Source organism: Chrysochloris asiatica, unplaced genomic scaffold, assembly GCF_000296735.1.
Source record: "Chrysochloris asiatica unplaced genomic scaffold, ChrAsi1.0 scaffold00074, whole genome shotgun sequence".
Classification (NCBI taxonomy): Eukaryota; Metazoa; Chordata; class Mammalia; order Afrosoricida; family Chrysochloridae; genus Chrysochloris; species Chrysochloris asiatica.
The window spans coordinates 8,850,131-8,854,972 of record NW_006408592.1 but is presented as its reverse complement, the minus strand read 5'-3'; positions in this window follow the sequence as shown (position 1 = coordinate 8,854,972).

The window sequence follows — 4,842 nt, the reverse complement described above, 5'->3', positions numbered from 1 at the left end:
CCTATAACAATAAGGAAACTTTATTTGTATATCTTACTTTAAGCATAATCTACTTCTCTTATTGCAATAAGAGCAATCCATATTAAGACTAATAGGAAAAAAGTTGATTTTAGAAAGAAGACATTGATCACTGAATTCTTATTTTATAAAATTGAAATGGGAAAATAATTAGGCTAAATATGGCTCTGTGACACAATCACTAGGTCCCCCTGATTTTGTGAGCTAATTGGCTTGGAATAAAGGGCACAGGTTCTTTCTGGGGGCCCCTTTTGAACAAAAACAATCAAGTAGTGCTGCCATTACAGCACCTGTAACTATTATTGTAACATTTTCTACCCACATTCTACCACAGGCTGGGTTCCCAGGGAAGCTGACTCTGAGATGGAATTTAGCTTGGGAGAAACACCTGTGAAAGGCATGGGCAAGAAGCAGGGACCAGACAAGCTGCAGTGTGGCCATGGATAGCTCTGGGCTCAGAATGGGTCCAAAGGGCTGTGTCAATACCCCTGCCCTGACTTCAAGTCAATCCCTCCTCTGCCCCAGGAAAGAATGTGCCCCTGGTGAGAAAGCTATCTGCTATTCAAGCAATAAATGAAGCAACTGACAGAGCCAGGATGTATCCTGAGAATTGTTGTTGTTGTTGTTAAGTGCCATCCAGTAGGTCCTTCCAAGGAGGGGCTGGTTAATTTGAAATGCCCACCTTGTGGTTCAAACTGACTTTTTGGTCCAGTGCATTATCCCACAGCACCATACCAAAACTCCTTTGGCACAGGAATCCTGAAGATAAGGAAATCAGGCCTTCATAGAAAAGTGGTCTGGGAGGTCCTGGTGCACCTCAGTATCCTCCACAGGGTTCAAAACTTACCCAATCCCTCGTGGATAATCTTTAAAATGTAGGAGAGCGGCAGGGTAAGCGTTGGAGTGCTTAAAAGAGTATTGCAGCACTTCAGGAATAAGCGTTGGTGGTTCAAACCCACCAGCCACTCCTCAGAAACCCTACATAGGGTCACCATGAGTTGGAACTGACTCCACAGCACTTAACAACAGCAACAACATACCCAATCAAGGGAAAACCTTTCCCTCTTATAAATTAACACAAAACTACATTGTTATTAGGGTTACCTTTAATTTGTGAGCTGTGGCACTGTGGGATAATGCACTGGATCGCAAGACTGGTTAACTGCAAAGTCAGTGGTTCAAATTCACCTGCTACTCCTTGGAAACCCTACATGGGGTCACTATGAGTTAGAACCAACTTGATGGCACTTAACAACAACATAGCTCATTTACCATCTTAATTAATATAAAGCAAAGAGTTTTGTGAGATTCTACAGGGTATATTATAGAGTTCTGGCATGGTGCTGCAGGATAATGCACTGGATCACAAGGTCAACTTGAGCGGAACAATCAGCAGTTCAAACCCACCAGCTGCTCCTAGGAAATCCTATACAGGGTCTCTATGAGACGGAACAAACTCACTAGCACTTACAACAATAGTTTATATTAGAGATGACTTTCAAAGTATTTTGTAAATTGAGATTTGTATGTAAGTGTTGTATACATGTTTTGTTTTGTTTTTTAATCTATGGATCTTTCTTTATAAATGTTCCTTAACTAAGGATGATGGGCAATCCCTTGATGGTAAGATTTTTATTGCTGTCTTAGTTATCTAGTGCTGCTATAGCAGAATCACTTCATGTGGGAGACTTTAACAAACATAAAATTATTTTCTTACAGTATAGGTAGCTATGTGCATCTGTTGTGTATATGTAAGTCCTAGTGGCACACTGGTAAAGCACTCAGCTTTTAGGTGGTTGGTGATTCTCAGCAGCTCTGCAGGAGAAAGACCTAGCAATTTGCTTCCATAAAGATTTGTTGCTGTTGTTGTTATTGTTAAGAGTCGTTAAGTCAGTTCCTACTCACAGCAGCCCTGTGCCATCATGTTGGTTCCCACTCATAGCGGCATGATGCGCAATAGAATGAAACATTGCCCAGTCCTGCACCATTCTAACAATCACTGCAGCGGCCACTGTGTCAGTCCATTTTGTTGGGGGTCTTGCTCTTTTGTGCTGACCCTTCATTTAACCTAGCATGATAGTCTTCTCCAGAGACTGTTCCTCCTGATAATACGTTAGAAGTATAAGAGACAAAGTCTCACCATCCAAGCTTCTAAGGAGCATTGTGGCTGTACTTCTTCCAACACAGATTTGTTTGTTCTTCTAGCAGTCTATGGTATACTTACTATTCTTCTCTAACATCATAACTCATATGATTTCATAAATCATATGATGCATCAATGACTCTAAGGTCTTCCTTGATCACTGTCCAACTTTCACATACATATGAAGCTATTGAAAATACCATGGCTTCAGACAGGTGTACCTTAGTCCTCAATCAGTAAAGATTAAAACTGTGAAAACTCTATGAAGTGAGTCTACACTGTCACATAGGGTTGGTAAGAGTCAGAATTGACTCAATGGAATCCAATAACAACATATGTGTATGAAATATGTGAATGCATACATGAGAACATATACATACAGAGAGAGACATGACAATGTTTGTTATAACATTTCTAATCAACTTGAAAACTGGAAGCAATTTAATGATCCAATAAATGGATTGTAGTAAAATTAATTATGATACATTTGCTATATAATCTAATGTGTGGTGACCCAAACTTCACAGTAAAGTAATATTTATTGTAAAGTAAAATTTCATATGAAAGACAATTTTGCCATTGTTGTTGTTAAGTGTTTTCGAGTCAGTTCTGACCCATAGAGACCCCATAAAGGGTTTCCAAGTCTGTAAGTCTTTACAGGAGCAGAAAACCTCATCTTTCTCCCATGGAACTGCTAGTAGTATCGAACTGCTGACCTTGAGGTGCAGTCCAACTCGTAACCATACGCTACCAGAGCTCCTTACAATTTTTCATAATAGGTTGTTGTTGTTGTTGTTAAGTGCCGTCAAGTCGATTCTGACCCATAGCAACCCTGTAAAGGGTTTCTGAGACATAAAACATACACACATACAGATACATTCATACATACATGCACATGTATTTCGTTTAACATAGTGGCAACAGTAATATACTCACAAAACAATTGTGAGGATGGTGGAGGATGGAGGAATATTTCTTTATGTTGTGCATAGGGTTGAATAAGGTAGAACCAACTCAACGACACCTAATAACAACAACAAACTTTACTTAACACATTAGGTGTTTGTATTTGTTGCTGTTATTGTAAAGTGTCATCGAATCAGTTCCAACTCATAGTAACCCTGTATAGGGTTTGAAAAACTGACCTTGTAGTTAGAGGTCCAATTTTTATTCTACAGTACCACAGCAGGTGTTTGTATTATATACTCCAATAATGCTCATTTGTATATTCAATTCCAGGTATCCAGTAAATGTTTGTCGAATTAGTGAATAGTAAATTAAAAACAAAATAAAAAACCTATCGAGTGTTTTCCAAGTTACAGGTAGTCCTTGGATTATGATCGAGTTCCAGTCTTAATTCTGTCTTTAAGTTGAATTTGTATGTAAGTCAGAATAGTTAGGGGCAGTTTATATCTAACATCAGTTAGCCAAATGTTTGTCTTAGTATATAGCATACCTTTACTTAGTACATAATTTATATTATACCTTGTTGTTGTTAAGTGCCATCGAATCAGTATCAGTTCCAACTCATAGCAACCCTATATTGCATTTCCGAGGAGCAGGTGGTTAAGTTTGAACCACTGACCTTTTGATTCAAACCAACTTTGCGATCCAGTGCTTTATCTTATAGTGCCCACATCAGGATTCCACAGTGTACCTATCTATGCATATAAAAAACAAGATAGAAACATTTTCAGAAGATACACTAAACTCAACAGTTGCTTCTCAAAAAACCCTATACAAGATGGCTATGAGTAGGCATCAATTCTTAAAAAACATTAAAAAAAAAAAAAAAAACCACTTCTAGGAGATGCACGAAAACAGCTTTAATATAATAATCCAGTAACAATAATAAATGCATTGATGCATGCCACAACATAGCATCCACTTATCATTATGAACCATTGGCATACCTCTATTTTTTTTTTTTTTTTAATATACTGGCCTAACAGGTGGCTTATCACTAGAGGTGGTATGTAAGTCAGACGTTCATAGCTGGGACACTGCCTGAATACTGACTAATATTGGGTATCACCTATAATGGCATTTATAGGTTTCAGAGTACAAAGATATTTACAAGCAAGATCATATTTATAAAATCTAGAATTATATGTTATTTGACAATGTTTTACACTTCTTATTGTAAAGGAAATTTCATTTGCAACCCAAATCACTCATCATTCATAACCTTTCTTTTGGTACCCATAACAACAGCTATTTTCACATTATGAGGATAAGTCAAAAGTATTGCAACAAATTCATAGAAAAGTCTCTTTTTAAAAAAACATCAAAATATGAAGTTATTATTTATTGACATATTCTCCATCTAGGTCTATACACTTTTGAAGGTTGTATTTCAATCTCTCTGACCCTTTGTGGAAGAATTCTGCATCCTTCAATGTTACATCATTTTGTAAATGTCAAAATGGTAGTTTAGGTTTCTTTGAGGGATTCAAATTGTGTTCCAGCAGGTTAAGGGGACAGTCCCAGAACTCTGAACTACCTATGAAGGAATATTTAGAAAGTTTGAAGGTTTATAGTCAGTGGAATTTGTAACACAAACAAGAAAACTAGTGTTTTGTTTTTCTCATCTGCTGGCCTCAGCAGCTCCTGGAGTGGCCATCTAGGGTGACAAAGAGCAGGTGAAGGATCAGAGCCACCATGGATGCCTGACCAATCCT